General features: G+C 41.1%; 1 pseudogene; it reads right to left on the reverse strand.

Annotated features, from left to right (window-relative positions):
- LOC138400701 (ribosome biogenesis protein BRX1 homolog) overlaps window positions 1-18076 on the reverse strand; it is a 32253-nt pseudogene that overhangs the window by 9752 nt on the left and 4425 nt on the right.

Genomic DNA, 18076 nt, shown 5'->3' on the forward strand with positions numbered 1-18076 from the left:
CCAGTTTGCCTTCCTGCCTGTTTTGGATCCCAGGGCCACTCGGATTCCAACTTCCTGCCCAGCTGAAAGGCTTTTTTAGCTTGGTCCAGTCTAGCCATCAGGGTTGCCTGGGATGGCTTGTAGGTTAGGACTGAGGAAAATGAGCTGAACTGTATTTGAACGAATCCCCTTCCTGTCCTTAGCAGCACCCCTCTAATGACACTGGCTGGGCCACTCAGCTTGGAGAGCAATTTCTCCTTCTCTCTTGTTCCTCACACCCAATCAATCAGTCACTAAGTTCTAGTGATTTTCATTCCCTCTATTTCTCACATCCATCGTTCCTTTTCCATTCCTTCTGTCCTAGGAGCACAACTCCTTCCCTCTGTTCTTCCGTAAGAGCCGCCTCACTGGCCTCCTTGTCTCCAGAACATATAACCAGGCTAAGCTTCCTTTTATAGCCCTATTTTCCTTCATTCACTCATTCATTCATTCACACATACATACATTCATCTATTCAACCAATATATGTTAAGTGCCTACTATTGACCAGTTCTCTGCTACATTCTTGGGTTACAATCATGACCTAGCCAGATATGATGCCTGTCCTCACAGAGCTGACATTCTAACTGGGAAGACTGACAACTAAATAAGTTATCCTAATAAAGCTGGTGCTATGGGAGACCTAAGCTAGTGTGGGTGCTAGGGAAGCTGAAAACAGAGGGATGAATTGCAGTTTGCCATGTTGGAGAAGAGGATAGAGGTGGTGATGGTAGTGTTGCAGAAACAGGAGTCAGATCACCTGAGTGAACCTGGCATTTAAATGGCTATGTGGCTGGCATGGTGGCTCATGCCTGTAATCCCAGCTACTCAGGAGGCTGAGGCAAAAGGATCACTGGAGGCGAGGAGTTTGAGATCAGCCTGGGCAACAAGCAAGATCCCATCTCTAAAAAAACTTTAAAAAAAATAGCTGAATGGCCCTGGGTCCATCTGGGCCTCAGCTTTCTCATCTATAAAATGAGAGGACAAGATTACATGACTCAGTACAGAGTATGAGGCACAGAGTAGAAATTTAATAAAGATTTGGTTAGTGAATGAAACAATCTAAGAATCTTTCTATTCTAAAATTCTATGAATCCTGTCTTAGTCCATTCAGGCTGCTATAACACAATACCATAGCCTAGGTGGCTTATACACAACAGAAATTTATTTCTCACAGTTCTGGAGGTTGGGAAGTCTAAGATCAAGGTGGCACCAGAGTAGATATGTAGTAAGGGCCCATTTCTGCACAGATAGTGGTCTTCTCACTCTGCCCATTTCTACACAGACAGTAGTCTTCTCACTCTAATCTCCCAAAGTGGACAGGGTCTCCCTTGGATCTCTTTTATAAGGCCACTAATCCCATTTATGAGAGCTCTGTTCCCAAGACCTATTTGTTAGGTTTACTTAGAGTGGGAACCCGAAAAATATCATAAAGCCTGTGAAACAAAAGCCGCATAAGTCTGAAGAGTCCAAGGTTATAAATCTAACTTCGACCACAGACAGCTGCAGCGACACAGGCTTTCCTATCCCCCCTGATAAAGACAAAGCCACCCCCTCTCCTATCTCTGCAGGTATTAATCACTTCCCCCAGAAAAACCCTCTACAAAACCCAAGTCTCTCCCCTCCCTTGGGTGGGTGGATGCTCTTTGGCCTCCACCCATCTGCACCCAGATGCTCAAAATAAAACAGCATTTTGCTACACATGAGGTTTCGTGTGTGTCTCTCTCAGCTCTGGACCTAACACTATTCACTTTCAAAGGGCCCCACCTCCTAATACTATCACCATGGGGGGTGAGGATTTCAACATGTGAATTTGGGAGGGCATAAACATTCAGACCATAGCAAATCTCTGATTTCTGTTTCTTGCCTCCTGGTCATTGTTCTATTGGGGCAGGTTAAATAGTTATACAAAGAAAGATTTTATAAAGTCCACTTATTGTGTATCCTTAAGAGTAGAAGAATTTATAAATGCAGGAGTGTGACTGAATCTGACTAAGCCCTGGAGAAAAGGGCATGAAAAATCATGACTAAATTCGATGATTTATGTAACCTAGGAATCTCGTTCACATGTGTGTATGTATGCGTGTGTGTCTATACACACATGCATGCTGTGTAAGAACTCTGATTGAGGGAATACAGGAGACAATAGTGTGCAGACCATCCCTGAGTGGGGTACACTAAGTGTATAGACTGTATACTGAGAGCATCCCCTTAGCTACGGTGATGGGGATAGCTTGTTATCTTAATCCTTTAGGGCCAGGGCCTTGGTCCCCAAAGGTAAGGAAAGGATCATAATCTCCCAGTGATGGGAGATGGCTAACTACCTAGTGGAACAGAGGTATAGTGAAAGATGAGAACTGAAGAAAAGGTGAAGGCAGCAGTCTTTTTGTTTTGGAGATGGGGGTCTCACTATATTTCCCAGGCTGGCCTTGAATTCCTGGCCTCAAGCAATCTTCCTGACTACAGGTGGGCACCCAGCTCCCTTTCTTATTTTTAATCATTTTGTTTGTTTAGCAGAGTCTTCTTGAAGACTGTGAACAGTGTCAGCTGCTGATCTTACTAGGTGTCAGTGAGGCACAACCATGACAGCCTGCCCTGGGCTTTCCTAGTGGCACCATTGAGGGCAGCCAGGGTATCTGGGCAGCCAGCAAGCTGGCATTGGAGGAGAGGTGACTGGGCTCAGTTGGTTGTAATAGTGGCTTCCATCAGTCCTGCCAAGCACCAATGGCCAGGGACCTGGGGATCTGGGTAAAGCTCATCCTTGTGGAGAAGAGTGGACAGAAGCCAAGAACTGTTCAGTTGGGGCCCTGCATGGAGGAGCAACTGCAGTCTCCAGCAGATTCCTACAGTTTAGCGGTGATACAGGCAGCTTTTCCTTTGATTAGTCTTTTGGAACAAAGCATATACGTGGGAAGAAAAGGGAAATGATAGCAGGAGGGAATTCTTAACCTTGAAATTGTCTGCGAAACTTTGTGCATATGTGATTTTTCAGGGGAGCGGGTCCATAGCTTCTCTGGATCCATAAGTGGGAGTCTCTGGCCCTTAAAAGCTCAGAATATTTGTATATTATATCCCTAAAACCTGAGTGGGGCTCATCCAGAATCACAGACACATGAGGACAGGGGATTTTTTTTTTTTTTTTCCCAGTTCGGGCAATAGTTCAGTTCTATTGTGGGGCAAGTGTCCCGTTGGACGAAGCATATCATTCTAGACTGATGCTGGTTTAGAATATCTTAAAGTAATACAATATGGAAATAATTTGAAAAATATAAACAGTGTGATCCTATAAACATCAAAACAGCCTCAAATATGTACATGCTTGCATAGGAAGAGAAAAGTCTGGAAGGATAAACATTAAAATTTTAATAGCAATTACTCCTTAGGAGTGGAATGGAGAATGAGGAGTGAAGTAGAGACATGCACTTCTTACTTTACGTACTTCTGTATTTGAGTTTTTTTAAAACAAGAAAATCATTACTTCATAATAAAAAACAAAGGGTTTTATAAATAAAACCCTTGACATAAAAAATATGTCAAGATGCTACTTGACATATCCTCAAATGATTTAAAGAAGCTGGATTAAGAGTTATATTTGATTTGTGAGAATGAGCCTGAGAAACTTGCAGGACCTTCCTCTCCTCTTCTACCTCAAATTCAGGGTAGAGTTTGTTCTCAGCTCTGTCACCAAAACATAAGGCTTTCTTGTAATACATCTTTTTACCTGAGGCCCCTTCTCTGCCCTGGGACACTCTCAAACCCTATTACCCTTCTGGTTCATCAGCTACTATTTCTGAAATGCCAAAATTTGGGAAAGGTAGCACAATTTTTGTTGTGGTTTAGTTTCTTAGCCAAACTAGCTGTCCTAAATTCTGAGGGGTGGGCCCCAGAGGAGAGCTGTCTTCCTTTCTGAGTTACCTAGATTCTGCACACCAGATGTTTAGCAGCTGCATAGAGAATCTGAATCCCCCCAACATCTTTCACCCACTTGGGAAGCTTGTTTTAGATCTGCGGCAAGAGCCTGGGTGGGGTGAGCATAGAAGGCTTGATCAGGGCTTTTTGTTAATGTTCACTGAAGCTTATCAGTGATGTCTGTGATCAAATGTAATTTCTGTGGTAGCATGAGCGTGGCAATATGTTTGATCTCCTTAGTTTTGTCCTAGAATAGCCAGTCAATCAACAAATATTTTTTGAATACTATGGGAAGCTTTACCTGACGGCCCCCCTCCAGGTGAGTTAATTATTCTCTCTTCCCTAAACACAATGTTTGGCAATTATTTATTCATTTGTCTGTCTCTTCTGGACTAAGGACTCATCAAGGACAGAACCTGTGCCAAACTTACTCCTTCCCTATAACCCCAGTGCCCAGCACCAATTCAGGCCTCAGGAAATGTTTCTCTCATGGATTTACTACCTGCTCAGTATAGATGAATAACAGACTCTGCCTTTAAATAGCTTTCGGTCCTATAGGGAAGAAAGACAAGAAACTGAAAAAAAAAAAAAAAAAAAAAGGAGGAGAGAAGTGCTAGAGTTGAGGAACAGGTGAAATGCATGCCTTGGGTATGCAGAGGAAAGAAGGTGGTTGAACATTACAGGGTCTTGGATGATTTTATGAATTACTCTCAAGCATGGACCTCTCTAATTTCCTTAGCCTCCTTCCGGTTTTGGTCTACAGCTCCTGATGTGCTCCACACTCCACACTTCACTTCTGTGAAGCTTGTGCCAGGTCCTCCCTCTCTCACATTGTGCAGCAGGCTGGAGTGCCTTTCTCCTCTTGCCTCTGCTGTCTTGCCTCTTCCATTCTCTTTGAATGTCCTGCCCTAGAGAGAGGCTTTCTTCTATAGCCTTTCAGGCCAATGGTGGCTAGATGTCCACAGCCAAAGCCAATTACTGAGATTTCTACCCTATTTTAATCAGTCATGTGAGCTGGAGGTTTCTTAAGAAGCCAAACCATATCCTGGGAACATCAGTAAGTCATGCAAGTCCAAATCAAGCAGGTGCCCCTGAGGATGTGGGTGGCCTGAGTCAGGAGTACAGGTACTAAGTTCCTGATCCTCTCCCAAGAAATAATTCTAGGTATTCCATTACTTCTCTCTCAATAAAACAGGGAGACCAAATTCTTCCTCATTCCTCCTAGGAGGTAAGTTATACGCAGGCTACCTAAATTTGTCAGGCCCTGCGCAAAATAAAAATGCAGGACCTTTTGTTAAAAAATTAAGAGATGGGGACAGGCGAATATTAAACCACACCTGAGGCCCTCTAAGCATGAGGCCTTGTGCAACTGCACAAGTTGAATGCTCATGAAGCCACCTGTGGTTACAGGATTGAGAAAGTTGACACTGATAATATGATATAGTTGCTATGAGGAAGTTTGCGGATTAGAGGAAACATAAATTACACTCACACCAGGTGTGGTGGTGTGCGTCTGTAATCCTAGCTATTTGGGAGGCTGAGGCTGGAGGATTACTTGAGCCTAGGAGTTCAAGACCAGCCTAGACAACATAGTGAGACCCCATCTCAAAAAAAATTATACTTAGTAAAATTTCAGCAGTAAGTTATTGAAAGGATGGTTGGTCTTGCTAGTGAAGTAACAGAAAAATGAGCTCTCTCTGTACTATGTCTCAGGCACCCTGCAGAGCTCTGTTTTCACAACATCTAAAAGGACCCCAGCAGACAAAAAGGAAATGTAATTTTTTTTACTTTATGATTGCTAGACCTATTGACTAAGAGTGCCTTTTTAGAACTTGCTTTTATAGGCTTGAGGAGTTCCTGAGAAGTTCCTGGATGGACAGCAGGGGGGACATACTTCAGGCCTCAGAGCCTGCCCAAAATCTTATCTGCCATCAGCCTGCCACTAGAAGGAGTGGATACAACAGCTCACAGTACCCTGTTAATTTGGCTATAGCCATAAACCTTCTTCACCTCCTAAATAAAAAGCCTGAGCACCTGATTTCTCTCTGCCAACACTATCTCCCTCTCTTACATTGTGTTGGCCCTTTTCTGCCCAGGAGAAAATAAATAAACTTCTTTCTATCCTAATCTTTGTCTGGAGAAATCTTTCTCAAAACTCGCATGTACTAGCTCATACCCTAACAGCTATATAATAATGAGACTGCCCGTAGACATCACCTGCAGCTGTCTAACCAGGGCTCTGGGCGTCAGATATCTCAACGGAAAGGAGTGGGGCAAAGAATGGATCAGCTTCCGCAAACATGGGTTCTAGACTTAGCCCTGCCACTAACTCGCTGTGCAACTTCTGGCAAGTTATTTCTTTCTATGTGTATCTTTTTCTTAACCTGTATGAAAAGGATTTGAATTAGATTTTTAAGCTCTCTTCTACTTGCTGTGATTCCAAATGAGTGGCATCCCCTTCAAAGAGGCTGTAACATATTCCTTTTGATAGGAAGGTCTTGCCTTCTGAGAGCAAATCTGATTTCTGGAAATAGACAATGATTTGCAGCTAACTCTGGTAAGGATAGTAATGTTTTTGGTAAAAATTGAACTGCGGTCTAAGTCATGTGATTTTATAATTTAAAAATGATTTTAATTTTTGGCTGACATAACTAGAATTGATACAGTCAGTTCAGTGTTTTTCCTTGAATTTGTAACACTGAGAGGCCTTAAATTCATTCTAATGTTTCAATTTCCTTAAAATATCTTTTGAATTCTAGACATACTTTCAGAGGCAATTTAAAAGTAATACAAGAAAAAGCATCACATAACATAATAATCACAACTTATACAATAGGACAGAAAACTGTTTCAGTTGAGGACCAGGTATATCAAAAGCCCCACAAGTAATCAAGAGCCATGTAAAGTAAATATCAACTTAAATTAGTCTTTCCTAAAAATACTATTTAGGAACGGGGCATATAAAATGTTAAACTCACTAGATTTTAGAATTAAAGACAGGAGAATAAAATAGACAGAAAAGGAAAAGAGAGAGGAGAAAGAAAGATAAGTACAAGGGAAAGAAAGACATAGAAGAGTTGTGGGGATTGGAGTTGAACAGTAAAGGGAACTTCAACTTTATCTGTAATTTTTTAAAAATAAAAAAGGTGAAGCAAACATGGTGATAAATAAGGACAATTCTGGGTGGAGGTGACATGAAATTTTCTATACTTAAAAATATTCTCACAATATCAAAAAAGGAAAAAAAAAAAGAAGTAAATTGTACTCTGGTCTGGTCTCTGTGTCTGGCAGATCACGGCCTTTGAAAAGTCAATTATGGTTCAGAGCTCTTGCGTCTTGAGATTTCCAAGAGTGGAGTCCTCAGAGTCTGGCGGTCTCCATTTTCCAGTAAGGAGGGTGTCTGAGAAGTAATGAGGGAAGAGGCTGACATAGGGAAGTGGAGATCTCTCTTTTGCAGCTGGTGGGGTTGGGCTAACAGGATGGGAAAGAATGGAGGGGAAGAGAAGAAAGCTTGTGGATGCTGACAAAGACTCTCCTTGACCAAACTTTAGTTAGGTGTCTCTGAGCTTTATTCTCAACTAGTACTTGAATTTGGCCCCTGGTCCTATCTTTGGCCTGCTTAGCCCAGTTTTAGCAAGAATCCTCGCACCCTTGGTATCTAATCAAGTTCCTCAACCCTCACCTTTGATGCACAGTACAAATCCTTGACCTGCCTTTAGCAAGAATCCCCCTTGATGTCGCCTCTTAGCAATTTTCCATTTCCTGACTCCCTCACTCTGATCTTTGGCTATAAATCCCCAGTTGCCTTTGCTGTGTTAGAGTTGAGCATGAAATCTCTCCCCTGTTTCAATATCCCTAGTGCAATAGTCTTGAATACCCTTTTCCTTACCGTTTAAACAAGAATCAGAATATTTTAACAACACAAATTTTTTTTTTTTTTTTTTTTGGTTTATGTTGCCTAGGCTGGTCTCAAACTCCTGGTCTCAAGTGATTCTCCCACCTCAGCCTTCGGAGTAGCTGGGATTATAAGTGTACACCATCGTACCTGAAGCAACACTAAAATTATTTGATCTCTTGGGCTGTATCTGTACACATAGACTGATTTGACTATTGTGACTGAATTATTGGCTCATCTAATTCTTATGCCTAAGAGATGCCAAATTGAATAATATTTTAATGAGTGGTTTTGGTTTTACGTAGATAGCCTGCTTCAGGACCATTCTGAGACCAAGAACCATATGGCAGTCCCAGGCTCTACCTAAAAGGCCCTAAGTTAGAATTTGAAAGAAGGCTTGAGGCTACATCTCTTCTCAAGAAACAAAAGGAAAAGAATCATTCAAGTAGCTGCTTGTCAGTATGAAATCTGTCTCCCTGTTCCATTGAAACAGGGGTCAGAGTCCAGGCTTCCCAGATAGTCATTCCCACAGTGTATAAGGAATACAATGTTGGTGGAAACTGCTAAATGATTTTTTTTTCTTCTTGTCTTTCTTTCTTTCTTTTTTTTAAGACAGGGCCTCACTCTGTTGCCTGGGCTATAGTGCAGTGGTGTCATCATTGCTCACTGCAGCCTCGAACTCCTAGGCTCACATGATCCTCCTTCCTTAGCCTTCTGAGTAGCTGGGACTATAGGTGCATGGCACCACACCTGGCTAATTTTTAAAAATTTTTTGTAGAGATGGTGTCTCGCTATGTTGCCCAGGCTAGTCTCGAACCCCTGGCCTCAAGCAATCCTCCCAGCTCAGCATCCCAAAATGCTAAGATTACAGGTATGAGCCACCGTGCCCTGCCTAAATGATTACTTTAAATCTCCTGACATCATTCCTTTCAGCTTGTTTTATCTTTCACTCAACAAAGACCTTGCTGGGTACTATATTGATTTTGTTTTTGTTCTTCAGAAACCACTTCTCTTCCTTTTCTTTGCCCTAGTAATCATGCTGTCTTTTGATTTCTGAATTCCTTTTACTTGGAGTGCATTCTGCATAAGCACTCACTAAGCATAGCCCAAGCCGAGCTGATGGTCTGTGACAGCTCTCAACAAATTTACAGCAGAAAGAAGAGAAGGGGCTTTAACGTCAGATGAAATTTTCTGCAGAAAAGGATCAAGTCAGTACCAATGAAATACAGCAAAATAAACCTTAAGAATATGTATGAATTAGTTCTGTTTGGAGAAAGTAGAAAAGGTTTTGAGATAGACACCTATGAAAGTATTTTTTGGAGTGGGTCAAAATTTCTTGATCCCACTAAGGCCCCCAAAATAACCAAAGAAAATAAAAAAATGATTCCAATATGCCATCTATTTAGCCTCCTTGAGCCTTTCCAAAGGAAACAATGGAACAAATATCCAATGTCACTGAAGTAGAGCAAATTCACCCATAATCGAAAACAACCTGAGGTTTTTTTTAATGGGCATTAAAATGTGTCAAAAAGGGCATCCATTCTGAAAAATCAAACACTTAGAAAAGAAAAGGAAGGCTCCACTCCCACTGCTCCACTTGACCAGCCTTAAAAAAAAAAAAAAGAAAAGAAAAGAAAAGAAAAGGAAGGGTGGTGATAAATGGAATTTTGGCTGTTTCCGCTCTAATAAATATGAAATGAGGCCATGGTAACCTGTTCTTGCATGCTCGTCACATTTTACCTTCCTCCTCTACTATTCCATTTATCACCTTTTCCAGTTCCCCTCCACAGAGAAAACCCCACACTCAAAATCTAAGGCAGTGCTCTGTCTAGAGAGTTTGGGCACATGATTTTTTATAAATGGGAAAGAGGGCTGGGTACAGTGGCTCACACTTGTAATTCCAGCACTTTGGGAGGCTGAGGTGGGAGGATTGCTTGAGGATAGAAGTTCAAGAACAGCATGGGCAACATAGTTAGATGTCAGCTCTACAAAAAGTTAAATAAATAAGTCATCCAAGTGTTGTGGCATGCACCTGTAGTCCCAGCTACTCAGGAGGCTGAGGTGGGAGGATCACTTGAGTCTAGGAGTTAGATACTGCAGTGAGCTATGATTGCATCACTGCACTCCAGCCTGAGCAACAGAGTGAGACCTTATCTCAAAAAAAAAAAAAAAAAAAAGGAAAAAATCAACAAAACCAAAAGCTAGTTCTTAGAAATGAGAGAGCACCGAATCCTAACCACTAGACCACCAGGGAGGCTTAGTTCTTAGAAATGACCAATGTGGACAAGGAGTGGTGGCTCATGCCTATAATCCTAGCACTCTGGGAGTCCGAGGCGGGAGGATTCCTTGAGCTCAGGAGTTTAAGACCAGCCTGAGCAAGAGTGAGGCCCAGTCTCTTCTAAAAATAGAAAAATTATCCAGGTGTTGTGGCAAGTGCCTGTAGTTCCAGCTACTCGCGAGGCTAAGGCAAGGGGATAGCTTGAGTCTAGGAGTTTGAGCTACAATACTACAATGATGCCACTGCACTCTACCCAGGGTGACAGAGCAAGACTCTGTCTCAAAAAAAAAAAAAAAAAAAAAGACCAATGTGATTGATGAATCTTTGATAAGACTGATCAAGAGAGAAGAACAAATAAATAATATTAGGAACGTAAAAGGGAACATAACTATAGATGTATCAGGGATAAGAAATCAAATTTAAAAAATTTATGTCAATGTGTTTAAAAACTGAGGTAAGGGGCCAAGAGCAGTGCCTCAAGCCTGTAATCCTAGTGCTTTGGGAGTCATAGGTGGGAGGATCACTTGAGGCCAGGAATTGGAGGCTGCAGTGAGCTGTGATTGCACCACTGCACTCCAGCTTGGGCAACAGAGTGAGACCCTGTGTTGAAAATAAATGAAAAAGAAATGAACCAATATTACATATGCAGACTGATCTTCAAATCTTAAATTTTGTTCTGTGAGAGTCATTAAAAATCTGATACTACAAACAAATTTCCAAAGACATTTAAAGAAGCGCTAAAAATGTGACTCTGGGGTCAAGGTTGATATTTAGGACTGCTTCTATCTTAGGATAATTTATTTTTATTTTTTACTGCTAGGAAGTAGAAAAAGCATGGTAAAGAGAAATAAGAAGCCACTAGTTAGCAAAAGATTGATTGCTTCCTTTACACTAAACTCTTAACTGCCCTGACCCATAAAAGTGAATCGAGTAAATCTATTTAACTTTCCAAGAAAATGGGATGACTGTCAAGTTTTAAACTTTCCTAAGTAGCAGCAGCTTCACTCATTCTAGAAGCAGATTAAAGTTGCGACCTAAACTTATATGCTTCCCCCAAAGAGCCAAGGCACTTCATTTTTCATCTTATAGCAGAGGAGATTTGCTGCTTGTCTGTAATTTCAAAGTTAAGAACAAGAAAACAACCAATCATACTACAAAAGTCATTCACTCCATCTCACAGGCAAGAAGACTCACGATGAAAAGAGGAAATGTTTCATTAGCTGAAAAGCAGCAGTAAGCAGGATCAGGAGAGTAGGTTTTATAAAAGAAGCAAAAGTCAAGGGTATCCTTTATTTTACAGAGGAGATCTCTAGCAACCCAGGTCATTTGAACCTTAAACTCAGAGAAGGAAATAAAATCTCTGTAGGCAGAAGAAAAAAAGAAAGTTGTTTCCTTCTACTTACAGTGCAAGTGACTATGCCCTTTATCAGCCTCTTTAAGGGCGGCAGCCAGAGCAGAGCGTCTTTCCTGTCCTTGGGTAGTAGAGGCAAGGCGTGTTGCTGTGAGATTTTTTAAAGACAACAGGAGCTCCCAGCAGTTGACTTCCCCATCTCATCTCTTTGCTTTCCACCAAGCAAAACTCCTGCTTTCATATTCATCCCGGTTGCCACAAGTCTTGTGGTCTGATCTCCCTATATTTCTCCCTAGACTTTGGAATTGGAATTGATGTTGACACTGAGGTTAAAAGGGATTAGTAGGGAAGTGGTTCTGCTGAGAATACTGCATGGGCAGAGTTTAATGAGAATTCAATTCAGAATGGATCCCAGGAGACAGAATGAAACTTTGGCCTAATGAGTTAACATAAAAAACCAAATCCTTCCAAAGAAGGGTTTTACTCAGAAATTCTTTGTGTTGGCTGGGCGTGGAGACTCATGTCTATAATCCTAGCACTCTGAGAGGCCAAGGTGGGGAGAAAAGCTTGAGCTCAGGAGTTTGAGACCAGCCCGAGCAAGAGCGAGACCCTGTCTCTACTAAAAATATAAAAATTAGCTGGACATCATGGCATGTACCTGTAGTCCCAGCTACTTCAGAGGCTAAGGCAGGAGGATTACCTGAGCCCAGGAGTTTGAGGTTGCTGTGAGCTAGGCAGACACCAGGGCACTCACCCTGGCAACAGAGTAAGACTCTGTCTCAAAAAAAAAAAGAAAAGAAAAGAAATTCTTTGTGAGTTAAGGAGCAGTTGGTGGAGAAGTTAAATCTCAGATGGGCAGATTCCTAAGTCCCAGCCTGTCTTATTAGTAAAATCTCTTTGGAAATTTTTTTTGGAAATATTGGTCTTAGAATTTTCAGATTTCTATTTAGATTTTCACCAGTTCAAGGGGCTTCTCGCTGCTGACTCCATAACCTGTTAGGATGTAGCTCTCCTCTTCTTACTCATTTGGTTTTTCCTTGAATCAACTAAAATATACAAGGTCATTCCTCACTGCAGGTATGAGTGGGGAAAAAAGAAAAAAAAAAAGAAAAGAATTTGCAAGGTCATGTGAAAGCTGATTATACAAATTGAGTCATTCTTGTCACACTCAACTAAATCAGAGTCAAGGGGCTGGGGGAAAGAAGGACTCAGGGCACAAAGCATCTGCTCCAAGAATTAAATTTTCTACAAGCCTAAGTGCTGAAAAGCCCTGCTGTAATCCTAAAACCAATTTTACCTAGTAGCTGCTGAAATGACCTGCTGTGACTCTAAGACTAGTTATACCTACCACCATAACTCACCAGTCAGAGCTTGCCAGCTCCCAAAAGCTTCCCTAGTGCCAATGAGCTTTCTTTCATGACAATACATAACATTTCTCTTTGTAATAAAACTCCCAATATTCTCTCCATTCCTTAGACATACTGAAGACTGCCTGGTCTATGTGTATGCCCCAAATTGCAGTTCTTCCTTCCAAAATAAAATGTTTTCAATTTAGAGATTCACCTCTACATTTTAATTTAACTTCAGCAGTCACAATTTATTACCCTCTGGATGAAGTGAAGCTCAGAGACTCTCCAGAAGAAAGTAAGTTAAAACAGAGCTCTGCAGCAAGCATTTGTCTGTTTATCCTTATTTCTAGAAACCAATTTCTTTCTGGTGGTTCGTAGAGATGAAGACAACTGGAAAGACAAATAAATAAGGAGTCAGGAGACTTGGATTCCAATTTAGGCTTTGTTATTTTCTCTCTGTGATCTTGGGCAAGTCACATAAACTGTCTGAACCCCACAATCTCATCTACTTACCACACTGGGCTGAAAAGAAGATCAGATAAGATGATGTAGACACCTTGAAAACTGTGAAGCATTCCACAAATGTGAATGTTTTCTAAATTTTAATTCTTTTTTTTTTTTTTTTGAGACAGAGTCTCGCTCTGTTGCCCGGGCTAGAGTGCCATGGCATCAAGCTCACAGCAACCTCAAACTCCTGGGCTTAAGCAATCCTTTTGCCTCAGCCTCCCAAGTAGCTGTGACTATAGGCATGTGCCACCATGCCCGGCTAATTTTTCTCTGTATATATTTTTCGCTGTCCAGATAATTTCTTTCTATTTTTAGTAGAGACCGGGTCTCGCTCTTGCTCAGGCTGGTCTCGAACTCCTGACCTCGAGCGATCCTCCTGCCTCGGCCTCCCAGAGTGCTAGGATTATAGGTGTGAGCCATCACACCCGGCCAATTTTAATTCATTATATGACCCACAACTAAGCACTTTGGATAGATAAGGAATTTGAATATGAGGTTGGCAGAAGAAGAGCAACATCCTGAGTCTGATGAATATTGGGTGATGGGATGGGCAATGGGGGTTGAGTGAAGTGGAAAAGAAAAATGAAGGAAAGAAAGCAGAAAAAACATCAAAGTTTCTAGAGAAAGCCTTGGCTCAGGTGCTAATTGGGGCTTATACCCCTAAAATATAATTATGCTCAAGTATAGAGCAATGGTATGTAAGTGAACAATCAAAAATTACTTCCTTAAAAGGAATTAGCCAGGAGAGGAATCTGGGAAGATGACAGAGTAGGAAGCATCAGGAATCTGTCTCCTTACCTAGATAAAAATCACACTGGCAAGAATCTGTAACTATTTTGGAACTCTGTAGTCTATTGAAGGCTGCAACTTCCAGGGGAAGGCTTGGATGGTAAACTGAGGTTAATTTCAGTCAAGTTCAGCAATTAGCACAGAAGCAGCTACCCATCCCCCAATCCCAGCCTCATCATGGCAGGCAGCTGTGCACATGCTCCTGGAGCAGCTTACACAAAACTTCTGGGAGCCAGGGTGGGCAAAAAGGATCTTGCTCTGATCGCTACTGCTGCTGATCACTTAGGTAAGGACAAAGAGGCCAGGGCCATTGTTGTTGCTCCTTCCCCATTGTTGCAAGCCCCTACCCCTCCTGCTGAAGTGACCTCCAGGGGATTTAAAGAGTGCCCTTCACTTTTTCTTCCCTTCATTTTTTCTATTTTTCCCCTTTGGGAGGCATTAAAGATGAGGGCATTTGAAAATAACTACATATATAGGGAAAATTAGAAAGTGACTACACATGCCCAAGGGAAGGCGCAGGCTCAGGAAAGACCTGAGAAGACTTTCCCACAGGCTGATTCTTGGCACAGAGATAGCCTACAACAATCAACAAAACAAAACAAACAAAAAAACCCTAACAATAACAAAGCAAAGCCCAAGGAAGGGAGAGAACCTGATTTCCAGAGTTACCATATTATTCGATGCAAATGTCCAGTTTTCAACAAAAAAATCACACGTCATACAAAGAAACAGGAAAATATGGCGATTCAAAGGAAGTAAATAAATCAACAAAAACTGTCCCTGTAAAAGACCTGGTGGCAGATCACTACACAAAGACATTAAAACAATTGTCTTAAAGATGCTCAAAGAACTAAAGGAAGATGTGGAGAGAGTCAAGGAAACAATGTATGAACAAAAAGGAAATATCAATAAAGAGATGGAAAACCTAAAAAGAAACCAAAGAGAAATGCTGGAGCTATAAAGTACAATAACTAAAATAAAAAATGCACTAGAGGAATTCAAAGGCAGATCTGAGCAGGCAGAAGAAAGAATCAGTGAACTTGAAGATAGAAGTCTGAGGAACATAAAAGAGATTGAAGAAAAGTGAACAAAACTATGTGACATGTGGAACACCATCAAGTAGAACAACATAGTCACGGTCCCAGATGCCTGGGAATCTCAGGAGAAGAGAGAGGGAAAAGGACAGAGAGCATATTTGAAGAAATAATGGCGGAAAACATCCAAAGTTTAATGAAAGACTTGAATATAAACATGTAGGAAGCCCAATTGTCAGGTATCAGTCTGAAATATCAGTTCCTGGCATGCTCATGGCCAAAGAATGACCAGATGCACCAAAGTAAGGCAAACACAAATAAGAGCTTTACTGAGGAGAGAAAGATAGGATTATAGAGCAAGAGCAAGATATAGGTTTACAGAGTGGGGTACATACACCACAGATGATGACCGGATCCATTGTTGCAGCAAAGGCAGAGTAAAAGGAATGGCAAAAAGGGCCTGGTTATGGTATACATCTTGTTTTATAGTGCCTCATCTCCCTTGTGGTTCAGAGGTCACCATGGAACCACTTTGATTGGACAGTTGGGAGTTGCATGACCTGAGTCTTACTACGCATATGGGTTGTTTTAGATCACTTTCCAGACTCTACCATACCTATGCTGCTTGGCCCATGGGCTAGAGAGTTTTCTGCATTCTTTTGCAATTGGTGTGCTAAGTGCTGATTGGCAGATTCGTAGGGTGTTCCCTCCTAACCCAGGTATGGAAGTTGCTTGGGAAAGGATTAAGGTGGGGCAGGACCAAGATGGGGGCCTGAGGCCCACCCTTGTCCTTCTTCCCAGGTGGGGCAATTGGACCAAGGCAAGATGCCCACTTTCATCCCTAGGAGACCTGGAATCCCTCCTTATCTACCTAACACAATTGAATTCCCAGTAAGATGAACACAAACGGACCCACACAAAGACACATTGTAATCAAACTTTTGAAAGCCAAAAACAAAGAGAGAATCTCGGAAACAGCAAGAGAGAAGTGGTGACTCATCACATACAAGGAATCTTTCATAATATTATCAGCAGATTTCTCATCAGAAACTTTGGAGGCCAGAGGGCTTCCATTCAAAATGTTGAAAGAAAAAAACTATTGGCATTTTGTCATGACAAGGGGTCCATTTGTCATCTGTGGCAAATGTATCTTGCTCTCACTCTGTAAACCTGTATCTTACTATTCCTCTATAATCCTATCTTTCTCTCCTCAATAAACCTCATTTTCATGCTAAAAAAAGGAAAGAAAAAGAAAAAAACTGGCAACCAAGAATCCTATATCCAGATTCTCTCAAGTGATGCAAAAAAAGCATTTGACAAAATCCAACACCGTTTCATAATAAAAACACTCAACCCAAGAAGGAAACAACCCCATCAAAAAGTGGGCAAAACACACAAATAGAGATAGAGAAATATTCTTTCAAAAGAATATGGACAGATGGCTAAAAAACATATGAAAAAATGCTCAACATCACTAATCATCAGAGAAATGCAAATTAAAATTACAATGAGATACCATCTTACCCCTGTCAGAATGGCCATTATTAAAAAGTCAAAAAACAATAGATTCAGAGAGAAAGGAACACTTATATACTGCTGGTGGGACTGCAAATTAGTACAACCTCTATGGAAAGCAGTATGGAGATTTCTCAAAGAACTAAAAGTAGACCTACCATTAGATCCAGCAATCCCACTACTGGGTATCTACCCAAAGGAAAAGAAGTCATTTTATCAAAAACACACCTGCACTCAAATGTTTATTGAAGCACAATTCACAATTGCAAAAATGTGGACTCAATCCAGGTGCCCATCAATTAATGAGTGCATATAGAAAATATGGTATGTGTGTGTGTGTATGTGTATGTGTATATATATATATATATATATACACATACACATACACACACACACATACATACATACCATGTAGTACTACTCAGCTGTGAAAAGGATTGAAATCATGTCTTTTGCAGTAATATGGATGGAATTAGAGATCATCATCCTAAGTGAAGTTTCTCAGGAATAGAAAACTGCTGAGCTCAAGCAATCCTCCTGCCTCAGCCTTCCAGAGTGTTAGGATTACAGGCGTGAGCCACTGCACCCGGCCCAGACCTCTCATTCTCTATCTTGACACCGATTTACACTGTTTCCCTCCCAATGTTTGCAGATTTCACACTTTACCTTGCCCCACCCATGATCTGGGTCCCTCATTGATCCTCAATGGAGGAAGCAGATTTTCACAAAAACTTCTGTGGCCATTGTTATTAAAGGAAATAACATGTGGGAAAGTATCCAGCACTATGCCTGGTATTAGCAGGTGCTCAATTTGTTGAATGGAGAAACTAAAACAAAATATAATATAGTATCAAAACAAATTCACTTACTAAAAATTATAACCAAGGCAGAAAATCTCATTTAAATGATTAATAACCACAGTGTAAATTTAGATATAAACATAATTCTCAAATGGATTAGTTCTTTTTTTACTGAGACTATAAACTAGCTCTCATCCGTCTTTAGTTCTAGAATATACAGACATATACACACAAGTCTAATGGGTAACAATAGCTTAATGGATATAGTGAAGGCATATTTTAACCTGAAGTTACATTCTAAATTCAGTATATATGGTGAAATTGCTTATAGTTAAAATTGCTCTTGAAATCCCTTAGGAAAATGCCATGTTGAATATTTACTATCAGTGTTGGAACAGATTGCTGTTACTCCAGTTGAGCACCAGATTAAGAAACTGGCTTGCATTTAGGAAGCATGCTGTAAAGGCATTCTTTAATCACTAGATTCACAGCTCCAAGAGAGGCTCACATAAGAATTGAGACGGCCTGAGAAAATAGCAGATGCCTACCTTCCATTTCACACTCATAAGATTATTGAGTAGAACAATGGAGGAATCCCCAGCACTTTTTAGGTCCCTCCCTCTCTTCCTTC

This window comes from Eulemur rufifrons, chromosome 20 (assembly GCF_041146395.1).
Source record: "Eulemur rufifrons isolate Redbay chromosome 20, OSU_ERuf_1, whole genome shotgun sequence".
Classification (NCBI taxonomy): domain Eukaryota; kingdom Metazoa; phylum Chordata; class Mammalia; order Primates; family Lemuridae; genus Eulemur; species Eulemur rufifrons.